A 15,993-nucleotide genomic window follows, 5' to 3' on the forward strand; every position below is an offset into this window, starting at 1 on the left:
AGCTCGACCCCTCTGGCCATCGGTTTTGTGCGGCATCTGGTGCGTTTCTATGTCTCTGCTTGAATGGCGCTCGGACGGAGGATTTATTTGATGGTTTGACGACATTTTCACACTTCACACTGGCTGTACAGAGTTTGAGTTGAACGTGTGAAGAATCCGTGTTTCCAGATCTGGTTCTTCTTTCTTCTTTTCTTCATTTGAAATTCCAGCCTGATTCCATCGTCTCTGTCATTCAGCACCAACAGGTCCACGTCGGGAAAACCGCTCTCTTCCCAGATCTTACTGCCTTTTAATAATTTATCAGAATTCAACCTGTGGAACGTCTGTTTGGGGATCTTCTGCGCCCACGTGTAAGGGAAAGTGGGCACCTGTGTGCGTCTGCGTTTAACATCTTTCTCTTTGGAGACCTGGGGTTTTCCTTTCTTGCAGAAGGCGATGGGATGTGTCATGTGTGACACTCGTGATCTGGAAGCGATCAAAACAACAACAGCGAGCAAAAGGGCGGATTACAATAATTTACAATAATCTCTCTTCATGGGAAATCTTGAATGGGGGAAACTGCAATGCCCGTTGACAGGCTGAATCCAGCAGAGGTTTACCCTAACCCCAACTTCCAGAGTGATTCCATTGCGTTGGGTGCTGCATCAGCGTGAATTCACGGGCGTTCACACCCGATCGCCGATAAAAAACCGAACTGTCTGCACAGTTCTGCAACAGTGCAGATGCTCGGAGGAAAAGGTGCGCTAGCTAGGACCTCCGACCCCGACATGAGACTGGACCCCTACTGTTGGGGGAATGATGTGCGAGTGACATGTGAGCCTGTGGTCTCCATGTGTAGGGACTTTCTGAAGACCTTGGGTAGGTCTGATGAATATGTTCTGACAGATAAGGGAACTGTATTGAGCATGATAGTCCCACAACCATCACGCAACGCAGTGTAACTCTCCAGTTTCTAGCCAAAAGTGTGTCGACTTTATCAAGGGGAACGAGACATCACAGATGATCAGATGAATCAGCATGTTCTTGACATCTTTTCGGCTAAAGCAGAATTAGCTTGAGATAGCCACCACGATTGGTGGTCTTATGAGAGGAAGGTGATGCCCCCCAGAGTCGGGTGATGAGAGGATCAACCATTACAAGGACAAAAATCACTCATGCGTTGTTTTGGAATGTCTCTTTATTGCCAATAAGGACGCTCCCACCGTCAACCACTGGACCACAGACCAGGCTGAAGTCCCCTCCATTAATGTGGTAACAGTAGTTACGGACACATTTCAGAAGCCAAAAACGGACATGGTGGCTACTGTAGCTCTGCCTTCTGGCTTTGTAGCCTTCGTCTTCTAACGGTTCACAATCTTAAAGCTGCAAGACAAAGCTGTGCATTCCAAGTGGCAAATTTCTGTCCTCACCAGCTAAGCAAGTGTACATCAGTAGTTGTTTGTGAGGCTGCCTCTGTGTGTGTGTGTGTGTGTGTGTGTGTGTGTGTGTGTGTGTGTGTGTGTGTGTGTGTGTGTGTGTGTGTGTGTGTGCGCCGGCCTCTGTGTACCTGGTGCTCTGCGTGGGCGTATGCCACACACTTCAGTGAAACACTCTTATCTCCGGTCAGAATAATGTGTGTTTGTGCTGTGGGTGGATGCTGCGCACGGAGAAAACCCCCAAAGATAGAGAGAGGACACACAAACGGCAGGAACAGTGGATGCGTATCCAACATTCCGAAGGCGTCCAAACATCTCCACTTTTATTCACCGTGTTTCGCGCAGTTGGGCAATAAAGAGCCACAGGAATATGTGATCACAATGAGACCAGAACTTAGATGTTTGGGTTATTTATGAATAAGTGTCATTTTTCATCCTTCCATCAGGAGTCCGTAAAGGAGCGCTCCAACGTTCCTGCTCACCTTTGTAGGTGAGTAATCTCCCAGTGAAACTCATATCTGATGATATCTTCTCACCTCCTCAGAAGCTTGATTACCAAATGCACTATATCATCATGACATTCTTAAACTCTGGGGGCTTTTTTTTGCCTCGTGTGCAGACAAAGGCCGAGTTCGTCCAAGTGTGGCCTGTGGAAGACAAAAATGAGGAATTTCCCCCCCGGCTGAAGGTAGGCAGACAGAGACAAGACTGTCAGCAACAAAGGATGAGTCTGTCTTATCGCACACACCCGCTCTTATTGGTGGACGGAAAATGCAGGATGTGGCTGCGCTTTACCAGCGCACGCTTGCAGATGTCACCGTGGGAACAAAGCAGAAAACCAGCAGCGTCTGGACTCCGGTACCGGACGGTACGTCTCCGGGTTCCCCCAAAAGGTGGTGAAAGGGTCCTTTTGAGGCTCAATCAGGACAAAAACCTGCAGAATAACAGGTTCTTCTTCGGTTTTTCCCTGCACATTTGAGTTTAGGACGCTGGTCGTCCCGGCCCGAGCAGCCATCTCCTCAGATTGTCTGCATAGCAACAACAAATGTCGTTTCCCCGGGTGGTTCGGTGGTGAGGACAACGTTCACGCTTAACGCAAAGACAATAATAACCTTCAGCGCGTGTTTGTGCGTGCGAGGGTCTAACACGAATCGTCAAATCATCGTGAGTAGGCAGCTACGGTGTTGTCATCTATCCAGATTTTGTGGTTATTTGCTTGCATCAGTCCCAACGTGACGTCAATGAATTTCTAAGCAAATCGATGATCTGAGAATAGACACGTCCGCGGTGCCACGGCGCAAATTAAAACCTCCTCTGCCATCGAGGCCCGCGGAGGCTCTCATGGGTCATTGACTCACGCACGTTTCCTTCTTTTACAACCATCCTCGGGTTCATACGTGGAAAACCAAAAAAAAAAACCTTCCCGCAGCGGGGGAGAAACATCAAGCTGGCTGGAGAACAAATGACCCGGTGGACAAGTTTCTAACAGCTGGGTCGAAACACAAGCGCGTAACTGCCACCTCTGATCCTTGAAAACACTATACGGTTGTCAGGGAAACAGTCAAAGCCTATCAAGATGTGCGTATGTGTGTAAGAGTGAAAGAGAGAGCATTTGTGCATCCTGGAATAGCTTCAGTGACGCATGCATTTGCTCGCAAAGCTCATGCCAGCTAACCGCCCTCTTTCACCTCCCTATTCTCCGTTACAACATCCATCCATCTGTCCCTCCATTTCTTCCTCTTTTCTTCATTCTTCTGCCTCGATGTGCATCCTGCCCTCTTGTCTCTGTTCCCTTTCTGCATTTTCTTCTTGCCTAAGATTCAGAATACGAAGTTCCCTCCGAATCAGAGCTGCTAAATGGTTAACTTCCAAATAAAGTCATCATAACGTGTCCACTTGGCACAGAGGAAAAGGGAAATTAAGATGCTCTCGTTCGCGTTAGAAGCTGGTCTCAGGAACCACGTAAGGTTTATTTTTACAGGCAGTAAAATCCCATCAGGGAGTGATGACTTCATATTGCCTCTGATTAATGGCTGAACATGAGTCGGGGGGGTAGGGACTCAGCCAAAATCCCTTCTCCTCCAAACCTGCGAGGCATTTCCAACCTAAATTAATGCAACACACGCACCGCGGTGGCCAACTTTAATCTCGTCTTCATTTTTGACACAATATTATATGGATCTTGTTACTGCTGACCTTATGATCATCAGCAACAATGATTAGAGATGGCAGTTGTTTTGAAACGCCGCGCCACGCTGTTAGCTTGCATTTGCTGTAACGCGTTCTGGCATGAGTGCGATGCTAATCCCTCATTTAACATCAAAGGCGGAATTAGCATTGCTACCCTAATAAATATAGACTTAAGCTCCAGCACTTATACTATCACATTTAGGGCTCCAGATTATGGTATCAGTACACGGGATTAATTAATGATTAGTGACACGTTAAACGCCGTAATAACAAGCAACGATCACCGGTGACATGTCAGCAGATGGAAACAGAGAGGCTCAGGTGAAAGCTGCAAATGTTGATTCAATAAAGTTTGTTGCAGTTTGTGAGTGAGTGTGTGTGAGTGTGTGTGTGTGTGTGTGTGTGTGTGTGTGTGTGTGTGTGTGTGTGTGTGTGTGTGTGAGTTTGTGAGTCGTTCTGAGTCACTGTTGTTCCCCTCGGTGCAGAGTCGGGCAATGAGGAAGGGTTGGAGTGTGTTTTTTTATATATGTACCCCCCCCCCCCCCCCATTCTCTCTCTCTCTCTCTCTCTCTCTGTGTGTCACTGTGTGTGGGTGTGGGAGTGTGTGGTCTGATCATCTTAGTGGGGCCAGAAATTTGGGTGGTACAAATCTGTTCTTAAATTTGATGGTGACGAGCCTCAGGGTAAGACAGCATTAGGGTATAAAAAATTAAAAATAAATAGGAATCACTGTGCAGGCTCTTCAAACATCGCTGCCCTAACTTCTGTGTGTGTACGTGTGTTTGTTTGTGTCTGTGTGTGTGTGGGTGTGTGTGTGTGTGTGGGTGGGTGTGTCCTCGTACTCCTAACATACTGAGTACTACATTACTTGTTCTACTAGCAAAGTGAGGACATTTTGGCTGGAACAACTTCAAAGGAGTGTGTGTGTGTGCGTGTGTGTGTGTGTGTGTGTGTGTGTGTGTGTGCGTGTGTGTGTGTGTGTGTGTGTGTGTGTGCGTGTGCGTGTGTGTGCGCTGCCCATTCCACTCTTCGCTGGTGACTCGCTGTGACTGACTCCAAAACTGAATCTTTTTTTTTTTTTCTTTTAATTTTTGAGCCAAGATCTAATGTCTGGTAAACACACTGCTCTGGAATCTTGAGGGAACGGGGCGTTCCATGGCTTGGAGCACCGTAGGACAAAACAAATGTGTATGAAGTGCGTGTTTTAAATGTATTTTAAATGATGTGTGTGTGTGTGTGTGTGTGTGTGTGTTCCTACGACCGGGTGAATTAGCATTGAGGACCTCTCATGTCACCCATGTATGTCTCCATTATATTTGTATCCATCCGCCAGTCATCGGCAGCAGGTATAGATCTTGGAGCCAGCTGGGGCGAACATGTGAGCTGCCATTAATCAGACCTCCCGCGGAGCGTGAACAGACTGGACTGGTTACCAGTCCACCTGAACCTCGGCGTGAGTCAGTCCCACCAGCAGGAGAGCCGATAGGGAACAGCCACGGCGCCGACTCTTCCCGAGCGGAGCCGCTCAAGATGTGGGCCTGGGTGTGAGCGCGGCAGGACTCGCTGCCTCCTGACTCAGGGTGCAGTCTGTCACCCAAAATGGAAAACCCTCCTCACTCCGCAGGGTCTGTTTACTTGTTGGTTTTTCCTTTATTCCCGTTTTCAGACGGGGGCCTCCGTCTGTCTGCAGAGCTGGGAGCAGACAGGGAGATAAAAAGGAAGGGAGAAGGAGGTTTTCCACACATGGTGAAATATTTTCCTGCCATAACTGCGGTGGAAAAACATGCTCGAGGTTCATTACAAGCGTTCAATTAAACGCTCATACTTATTATTGGACGCGTCGGGATTTCGGAGCCTTCCCCACCTGTGACCGGCAGGTGAACTCAAAGAAGTTTTCAGACGAGCTGTCGCGTCTGCCGGCGAATGAGTCGCTTTAATTAGTCACCGAACAAATAAGAGCGGCTGGTATGAAGAGGGGAGAGCGGCATCGTTAGCAGCTCCTGACCCACGGAGGTTAAAAGCTCCTCCGGGAGGCGTTCAAAGGCCGCACGTCTGAAAACTCAAAAGGTTCCGTTTTCAACTGCTCCGGTGACTCACAGCTTCTTCTCCAGCAGTTACGGGAAGTGGAATGTGTTTCTAATTCCCCACTCCCCCCCCCCACACCCCCACCCACCCCCGCCCCCACTCCCACCTCGTCTTTTCCTCTGTCCGAGGTGGGTGTTTGTCCCGACTCATCAAACATTTAGCTTGGCTCAAAAACAGCCTTTGAAGGTTGCGTTCACCTTCCACCTCTCGCCACAAGATTAATAGAAACGTGTGAAAGAGGAAGGTCATGATTGCTGCTGGGGGGGTGTTGCTGGCTGGGCTGGGACGGTCAGTGGGGTAGTTTAGGCTGGGTGAGTAAAAGGGGGTTACTCAGCCGGGGGCTTTTCCATCTACATACTTATCTGCATATTCTGGCCTGGCTCAGCTCGGGTTGACTCAGCTGAAGTCCACAAGCTGTGCATTTCCTTTTCAATAGGCACAGCCCGCCCGTCTACACTGGCCATCGGGAAACGGGGAGAACCTCAGAGTCCCGAGGGTTGGTGGGAACCGGCTCAACGATAAGATGTGACGTGGCGACCAGCTGTTTTTGATCATATTCTGGTGCTGTTCTCTTGTTCGGTTTCCTGACCGTCGTGTTTTCTGCTTCTGTTACAGCCACGTCAGGGTAGGAGCCGTTATTGTTGCCCCCCCCCCGGTTTAAGGTGCCGCAGGGTTGGTGGGAACCTGAGTAAAACGTGGTGTTGTTCCACTCCTGACACCGGAAGGAAAACGACCGCTGTCATTTAAAGCGATGTGATTATTCGGGCAAATTATTGTATAACAGTAGCTTGAGAATGACAACAGCTTTTATTGTGGCTGCTTCAACACCCCCCCCCCCCTTTAAAACTGAAAAGCGGTCTTTATTCGCCCTCCCCATTGTCCTTTTGTCAGTCAGACCCATCACTTCTAGCCCAAACTGGCTTCCTTGGAAAATCTTGGCCTATTTCTGTTTGTCTTGACTCGGGTTTTTCCAAGCTGAGGTGGCTATTTCGGTCAGATAAATACGCCGTTGTTTTGGGAGCGGGGGGGGGGGGGGTTGAGGCGCGAGGTGCGGATGAGATCACCTCTCCAGGCTCTCCGAGCAGCAAAACAACAGGCAGCAAGACAAGACAAGAACCGCCACGGACGGAGGCGTAAAATAAATGCTTGGGAAATTATTGACATCCCGTTCTGGATCCAGGTCGGCCCGAGGCTGGGAACAAAGAGAGGAGCTGCCCGTGGAAACATTCACCGCAGGGAGAATGTATTCCTGATTATTTAACATTATATGCAGCTCAAACCCGGTAAAAAGGCTGCCCGCTCTATTCTGCACCACAAGGCTGGCCAGACACGTCTGCTTTTTGTTACATGAGAAGTTTGTGTGTGTGTGTGTGTGTGTGTGTGTGTGTGTGTGTGTGTGGGTAAGGCCATGGGAAAATACAGCTCCTAACATCAGAGATTTACTTTGGTGGACATATAACCCAGTAAACTCCCTTTGTCTGTCTGTCTGTCTGCAGACAATGTTGCAGTGATCTTCTCATCAGTGGTAACAAATATCACTCTGTGTGTGTGTGTGTGTGTGTGTGTGTGTGTGAGAGAGAGAGAGAGAGAGAGGGGCAGGCCGTGTAAACACATGTCTGTGTGCGAGTGAAAGAGGTTTTGTGGCTGTCTGTGGTTCCCGCAGGTGTGGTGGTAGTCAGACGGGTATTTGGATTTGCTGCCAGGTGTAACACCTGTATAAGCGCGCAGACAGCTGCAAACACTGCCGAGTGTTGGTGCGTGACCCTGGCTGTAGTCAGGTATACGAGCAACACTTGAGAATTCAATAAAAGACAATCGCTTGTGGGAGGTGCGGAGCTCCTCGCCGCTCTTCCAGGCTTAAGTTGGACTTAACTGAGATTTGCCAAACAGCTGTGTGTGCTTTTTCTCTTTTGGCCCCCATCAATCATGCCATAGTAACTTTTTTCCCCCTGTGGAATTACCGGATTTAATGACAAGTGCACAGTGTCAGTAAATTCAACGTGTCAGTCATGAGTAAATTTGGGCTGCTTCATCGCAAATCAGCCATAAAAATCACAAGCAAATGTTTATTTCCAGCAGTCGAGACCACATCCTGTTTGACCTACTTCAGATGCCAGACATGGCGGCTTCTCAGGTCCACTTGACTGGAACATATCTCTATTCTCATGCGGGCCAATAAGTTTGGAAGAATAATGCTAATTCTAAAAAATTAATCACGACGTGGCGATGACGCAACGATCCGTGAGGCGTTGGAGTCGTGCTGGTCTTTTCATACGTGTCTTATAATCTCGACGCTGCCTTTATTTTAAGGCGTTTGACGAGAGGCGTCGTAAACGTACACTCCCTGAAGTATCGCCAAAGGTCACCAACACGGTTAACGGCGTCGCTCTCACCGCCTGAATGACATAACGAGCGCCGCGGCGAACTTTGACTGAACCTTCTACTGTTGCCTGTCTGGGGTCAGGCCCTGGGACTCTGGAAACAATTTTGATTGTATAAGACGCTCTATAAATAAAGATTGATTTGATTTGAGATTGAACCAGGACAAAAAAAAAGAAAAGAAAAAGACAAACAGGTGAGAAAGTGACAACTCTGTTGTGACCAAAAATACCTGTGGTTTTACTTATTCCTACTTTTTAAAACAGTCATCTTTTGAAAAAGATACAATAAAGCCTTCATTTTGGCATGTGTGTGTGTGTGTGTGTGTGTGTGTGTGCGTGTGCGTGCGTGTGTGTGTGTAAAACCACGTGCATCTGGAGCTCCTCAAAGACATGTGTGGGAGTGGGAGTTATGCGGTGAAATGAGGTCATCATTGCTGTTGATTTATGTGACACACGCAATTACTTACACGCCCGTGACTTCAACATTGTCTTCGCTGACAGCATGAATAATGCACGTCCCCACAACCAGGAGACGTTCCCGGCTGTCTCTTCCCGCGTCGGCTCTTTTAGAAAGTTTACTTCATCATTACTGACCCGTGTCGGCGTGGAACGTAGAGCGGATTCAAGTATTCTGAGAAAGAACGAATATAATAAACAGCGTTTTGCCTGTGTGTGTGTGTGTGTGTGTGTGTGTGTGTCCCAGTTTTGTCGTTTTGTGTCTGCTGGGCCGCTTGCGTGCCACCTTCCACCTTTTACAGCGGTTGTTTATGAATTTTGCACAAGAGGAAGTAGGAATGAGTGTGTGCGTGTGTGTGTAGGTGTGTTTCCTGACAATGCCACACCCCTCTGCCGCTCTTATTTTTTTATGGCGTGATTGACGGGCTGTAGTGGCGCTTCATCGGTTGTGTAACTGCTGCTTTAGCACAGGTGTCCCACTGATTCACGCTGTAAAACTGGCGTTCCGCTTCTGTCCTGTCATGACACAAATATGCATGCGACTCATTTTCAGCGCTGTTTTATTGTGTGTGTGTGTGTGTGTGTGTGTGTGTCCTCGTACTCCTAACATACTGAGTACAGTACTACATTACTTGTTCTACTAGCAAAGTGAGGACATTTTGGCTGGAACAACTTCAAATGAGTGTGTGTGTGTGTGTGTGTGTGTGTGTGTGTGTGTGTGTGTGTGTGTGTGTGTGTGTGTGTATTTAAACAGGGGTGTGGAAGCACAGTAATAGCCATGTACGGGTGGCGGATAACATGGCGGATGAGCTTTTGACAGCCAAGTTCCGACATCTGCCCCCCCCAACGAATCTCTGATGGCAACTTCCAGAGCAAGGTCACCGTGGTCAGCGCTGAACCACGGAGAGCAAGAGAGGGCGAGCGAGCGAGCGTGGATGGGATGGGGGGGGGGTGGATCGTGGGCTGGCAGACAGCCCTTGCTGTCAGCATCCATCAGAAGGCCCAGGGGTGACATGGGAGCAGGGCAAGACACAAGAAATTCAGGGGAGGGGGAGGAGGAGGGCGAAGGGGTCGGGACGGGAAGACGGTCCCCAGCATGTCATTCCCCGGCCCTCAAGTCCATCCCGCGTCACCTCCCCTCCTTCCCCTCTCCATCTGCTTTGGATGCAGATGTGTGACCCCGCAGCTGGGGCACGGGGGCGCGGGCAGGCCTGGTGGCAGCGGGAGTGCTGCGTTCGTGCTTCCTTTTATCCACAGATCGGGAGAGGGAACGCCTGGAAACGACAAAACGCACAATAATGCATTTTTCTTACACAGTATTAGAGCTTGAAATTAATTAATATTCCCAGGAAATGGTCGTTTTTCCAGTATCACGGGAAAGTAGGAGACGTCTGATTTAGCCAGCGTGGAGGAGCGTTTCCCTCATTACTGCCCTCCCACAGTAATTTGTGGCATCAACGGTTCTTCTCGTTTGGGCCGCACCCACAATGGTTTAATGTCCAAATCCGTACGGATTGAGTTGAACAACCAGTTCATGAGAAGTGCTAATGCAAATAAGGAGGCTCACCTGAGCAGCGATGGGACAAAAAGGGACATTATTTCCCAATATTTCCTCTTTATTTAACAGGACTCACAATGTAATGACACCAATTATTCACAGATAATTGACCCGAAATCAGTTCTTCATATTTCAAACAAAATCAACAAGCGTTTAATCTGAAAACAAAAGACAAAACTTTGGTAAAAATGTATTTTCCATTCTCGGCCTGTTTGTGCCCCCAGAACTAATAACACGTGCCGGTTGTCTTGGATAATAACCTGTGGTCTTGCTGTAGACGTGGTTTAGTTAAAAAAAACATGTTTTGCCTCTGCCCAGTGAGTGAATACACCAGCTCAGACACAAACAGCTCCATGGTCAGGGGGAGGAACCTGCACGTTTGGTTCTGGGCTGTGATTCCAACACGTGTTCAATGGCCGACACTCTCGGAGCAGCTTTTATGGACACACCTGTTAGGGATCGGTGTTTATTTGGAAAATCCTGAATCTAAGTGGTGATTCAACAACAAATGCGGCGTTAGCGCGGCTTTCAAAGCCTCTTCGTATCAAAGACTTCTTCATCTCCACCCCCAGTCTGATTCTGCCAAAACATATCTCCCCATTAAACCACAGACACGGCCTAATTAGATTTTAAAATGTTATCATTTGGAACCACATCTGTTGTTGTTAAATATAATTTCGGTATTATATAACTGTGAAGTAATGCCAGCGGAGTGAGGAGCAAAACCTGGAACCCAAATAGTCTGCATGTGTGCTCTGGACTAGGATTATCTGAATCCCTGATATTAAGCCCCCTGTGGCAGATTTGGACCTAATTTTTTGGCAAATGAGGAGGTGGAATATGATGACTGAGAGCCAGGACTGCACATTTTGGAGGGTTGGGGGGAAGTTTGTGAGCTTTACTTGCAGGGACTGATCATTAGTGATCACCAGATTTTATATTTACACCAATGTGCATTGTGATTCCCGTTTATTTAGCGCTTCATGATAAGCGTAACGCAGGATTGTGGAGGAATAATTGACTGGAAACTTTATGTGTACAGAATATATGGAGAAATTATTACAATTTTAAATAGTGGGGTTGCTTGAAGGATTTATTTTACAACATTGGATCATTCTGCATGACGCTAGGAGCAGCATACATTTAGCTTAGCAACAAACGCTAACGCTTGGCTGTTTGAAAGTGATAAACTTTGCATATCAGGGCCTCATTAACAAATGACCTTTGGTTTATCTAAAAGATGTAAATGTTAAAACTGAAGGACAGTTGGAACATTCTGCTCCTGGACTTCCAGAGGACGCTGCAAGGAAATATCCCGGCTCATAAACTCCAGGAAAACTACCAAGGTTAGTTTGTACACTTCAATAACTCAGGTAAAACAATCCAAATGTACAGCAGCATGCAGGTTTTTACCTATGGAGTGAAAGATTATGCTAGAAACCCAGGTTCTTTCATTGATCTAAGCTGGTTTGCTAAAATTTGATGCTGAAATAGCAAATATAAGATAACTGGACATCCAGCAGTGCCAAAATTGTTACACATATTTAAGCGTGTCAGTTGGACCACCCCCTCAGAGTCCTGACCTCAACCCCATGTAGCAAATTTGGGGCCGTTCGTTCAATAAACTGGACAGATCTGTTGACCGATTGAAGGAAAGAGATGAACCTTAGTGTCGAAGTTTTCAGGAAATATCCCGACGCCGTGTCAGAGAGTGCTGCTGCTCTGGCTGCTGCAAAAGGTGGAGGAAGCAAATATGGAAATTCAAAGTGATTAAAATCAACAGGACTTCACTTCATCTGATATTTGCCAAAGTCTGTTTGGCAGCATGGAAAGACCGGAGTAGGCAGCTAGTTACCCAACTCACTAGTCTTTCAAAAAGACACCTGTGTTTAACTAAAAAGAATCCCAGAGTTGGGAAAAGGTGACCACATTCAGGGAAGTACAAATCCACCAAGGGAAGGCAAAGTATGCTCAGAGGGGGCGATCCAACGCCCACGACCTCCCACCGATCGGACCCACAGGCTGAAACCAGCAAGATGTAGCAAACTCAAATGGCCAGCAGGGGCACGACACACACTGGCCGGTTTAGAAGCATCACCCTGCTGGGGTAACAGGGAAAATATTGTTCTCAGTTCAAGCCCGAAGGATGACCCCCTACCTGCCAGAGAATGGCTCCATTGGCACTGGCAGGAGTCCCAAGCTTCCCAAGGTGTGCGGAGCACTTTATGATGATCGGGAACCAAAGCCAGATGGCCAAAAGGGAAAAAACCTCACAAGTCATCTGGCTCCACCTCACCAACTTTACTAACTTCAGATGTGTTTTGCCCTCCAGGACTTCATCGCCGTGCAGTCTTGACTAGTGGGAATCTAGTGGGGGTGGGCCATTTGGACCAAAGCAGGCGTTTTAGAGCTCACTATCTACAGGAGCTTGATGTGGTCTTTGAAAATGAGCGTTATCCCCTCGTCTGCTGTGAGTAAGACGGGCGGAAAACCAACTCATTCATCCGAAAGTGGTTGGGAACGTCACAGCGCCTCTTTGAAACAGGCCTCTCTTGTGGGAACTGTTGCCGGACACGAATGTGGGTTACATGCAAGAGAAGGCCAGATCAGTTCTTCAGCTAAGACCCCCCGATCGGTCAGTAAGGAACGCCAACAGCCGGGTCCCGAAGGTGGAACGCTGAGGTTGACCAAGCTGTCGGTAGCCCGGCAGGATGTTCCAGCCACCTGCACACTCACCGTTGTGCATGAGGTGAAATCATGTTCTGGAGGCGCACAGATGTCTGTGATTTGGGATCTGTTCAGTCGGTCCTTTAGGTCACGACTGTACGTGGCTTTGACAGAAGAAGCAGCACACGCGGCTGTTCCTGTGTGTGTGTGTGTGTGTGAGGGAGAGAGAGAGAGAGAGAGATAAATAACCAGTCCTTAACTGATGTGTGTTAGACAGACAGATACACACACCACTGATGAGAACAAGACAGACTGGTTGTCGTGCACAGAGTGTGTGAGACAGGGAGTGCCAGAGACACACCAACACACACACGCTCACAGACACGGTAAAGAGACGCGCTCCAGACAAAAACAAATGTGAAGGTACAGGGTCAGGATTGTTACCGTCCAGCAACAGAGACGGCGCGAGCGTTTGGGGCGAGCTGGATCCCGTCCCCTCGAAATGCCGAGGCTGTAAACTGGGTTTTACTGTAAACAAACGTGGTCACATTAATAACTTGTTAAACGTGTGGTCCTCCTAACAGCCTACTGGCTATATGTGTGTGTGTGTGTGTGTGTGCATGAGAGAGAGAGGGGGTGGGGGGCTGTTAAATGAAGCAGATTTTTATAAGATCTGCAGAAAGCCGTAGGAGGAATCTTTCACAATCACTAGATAAGAGAGATCTCCTCTGAATCCGGCGGTGTGCGTCTGTTTAGGTGCTGTGTAAACATTCACGGGTTTCAGATGAGGCCGCTTCCAAGAAACTTCATCTGTGAAAGTGCCTTTTCTCTCCCCACGTTTTTTTTGCCCGTTTTCTTGCCGTCTCGGGAGTGCGTTTCACCTCCACTCGGGCCCGCAGAGCCCGACGCGCGCGGCCGCCGCGCACGGCCGGACGGGTCGAACGCAACACGAGCACAAACAGCAGATGTGACCTTTGAATCAGTCCTTCACAGGCCTGCCTCCTGATTGTGATGATTCTGCTTCCAGATAAATACACACGCACGAACGCACTCTCTCACACACGCACACAATTCTCTGAAATCCTCCCACACGCTTGTGTTTTCACACTTAATGACAAGTCTGAAACCACAGTTCTCTTGAAGACTGGAATGGGCTGTCGTTGGTGATCACTGACTCCAGGACCCAGGAAATGCGCAGCATCGCTGTCACAGAAATGGCCACAATTGTCACAAGTTCCGTGACGCTTTATCTTGTACGATCTGATGAGAACGGCGGCTGTGAAGACGCTGGTCAACTGACAGTGACTCAGTCTAACGAACGCCGCAACATCAAAGGCGTTGTGGGGCCACAACGTGTTAATGACAAAAACGGCCCCTGCGTTGTGTGTGTGTGTGTGGGGGTTCTTTTCCATGCTGTTGACACACATCTCATGTGTGCTAAGCTGCCCGAACTAGCGTGAATCTAATTTCATTGTGCTTTCGGTGATAACCAGCAGGACTAATCCCCTGCGCCGCAAATCACCGGCTGTCAGCGAATGTGTCCGAGTCAGCAGGATGGCGTCTTTGACTGCGGCGAGGAGCCAGCAGCAGCGCTCCGCATTGTTCTGGCTGACGCAACAAAACCGGGGCCTCCGCTCCGAAACACAACCGAGAGCAGCGCCGAGCTGCAGACACGAGGGTGAGGTCACAAGGTGCACACAGTCACGCAAGTATTTCCTCGGGTCTAACGGGCTTAAATATGTAGGTGAAGTCATAACCTCAAACAAGAAGGAGGCACATTTCAGTAGCTCTGTAGCACCGACGGCTGAGGTGAGTTATTGGGTGTCTGCTGTGCAGCAGCTGGAGTATTTGTTCATTCAGGTCACATGATTGGGTCAAAGGGTTCCCGACAACAGGGTCAGCCAGGTGAGTCGATGGACACCCGACAGGAAGAAGAGGAGGAGGAAATAATCCTGGCAGCCTGGCGCACCATGGTGAGGACGTGACAGTGGACCAGTCCGCTCACGTTAAATGCTGATTGTAAAAAGCAAAACAATACAGCTCATATTTAGGGATCATTTAAAAATATATATGGTAGTCCTAATCACAGTAGCAATGGGATCATTTGCTGACGTTTGTTTTTGCGTCTTGCAGACCTCGGCTCTGCAGCGACACCATCTGAGCAACGACTCCACATCAGGGCCAACTCAGTCTTTTCTCACCAGGCAGAGGCAGTCCACCAAGGCCAGGAGGGGCCCTGGGCCCCGGCTGCAGTCCTGGTAGGAGCGTCCATCCGTGTGGTGAAGCCGTTCAGCTTGGAAACCAGATTGTTGAAAGAGCTCTTTACTGTCTGTTTGCTGCTGTCGCCCCCTGCTGGTCAAAGTTCGTACTGATGGGAGTTCCATTGGAAACGTCAAATCACCGTTTTTATCGTCAGAATAATCCTCAGACCACTTCTATTCATCGCTGTGTACTTTATAAATTTATTTCTGATGGTAAAATATAACTTGGGTGATTTATACACCAATATTGATTCATTTTGTCGGTAAAAAAAATTGTGATTTCATTTTTTTACATCACGTCCATATAATGCAGGAAACAAAAAAACATAAATTTATCAACATTCCAAAATCTTTAGTACTGTGGCAGTGAGTGAAGGAACTGTCATCGTATTCTACAATATCAAAATCAAGCAATAAAAAAGGATTTTTTTTCCCAAAATAGGCTGTTTCATTTGTATGCATCTAATCCATGCACCTTATGCCACTTTCAAGAAGCATGTATCTCTTTAAGTGTTCACTGAGCTAGTTATTACCTATATTATCCATTGGCTGTCAGATTCATTTGCACTTTTCTAGCTACAATAAGAGCATAAAGAGCATAAAAATCCCAGTGTGGCAAACAAACCAAGTCAAGTCCCTGAACAGAGATGCTGCTAATGCATTTACTTCTCTTCAAGAGTAGGATCAACATTTCATAGGCAAAGAGTGCATTCATAAGGTTGGTTCTTACTCAGTAAAACTATCGTAATTTGTTATTTATTACTGTTGAAAAAGTGGTGTTTGTTTCTCACCAGATAAGCTGAGCGCCCCCTACTGGAGCCTCTACTCATCGCAACACCGTCAGTAATCTAAAGGATTTTTGTTCCGTTTTGTTTTTAAAATGTAATAATAAAGTGGGCCCAGATGAAAGGTGTTTTAAAGAGGCTGATAGGATGGAGTGACGGTCCCAGTGGGATGTGAAACACTTTGGAAACTTTGAT

General features: G+C 47.9%; 1 long non-coding RNA gene across 4 annotated transcripts; it reads left to right on the forward strand.

Moving 5' to 3' along the window:
- Positions 1-11,074: 11,074 nt before the first annotated feature.
- LOC105417708 (uncharacterized) lies at positions 11,075-15,447 on the forward strand. 4 transcript variants are annotated; one of them, XR_003891600.1, is made up of 5 exons: positions 11,100-11,431; positions 14,246-14,430; positions 14,497-14,561; positions 14,633-14,725; positions 14,886-15,447. It is a non-coding gene; the product is annotated as an uncharacterized lncRNA (long non-coding RNA). The 4 variants fall into 4 exon arrangements; XR_003891601.1 differs by having other exon boundaries at positions 11,107-11,431; positions 14,648-14,725; XR_003891599.1 differs by having other exon boundaries at positions 11,091-11,431; positions 14,497-14,725.
- The last annotated feature ends 546 nt before the right edge of the window (positions 15,448-15,993 follow it).

The sequence above is a fragment of the Takifugu rubripes genome, chromosome 17, assembly GCF_901000725.2.
Source record: "Takifugu rubripes chromosome 17, fTakRub1.2, whole genome shotgun sequence".
NCBI lineage: Eukaryota > Metazoa > Chordata > Actinopteri > Tetraodontiformes > Tetraodontidae > Takifugu > Takifugu rubripes.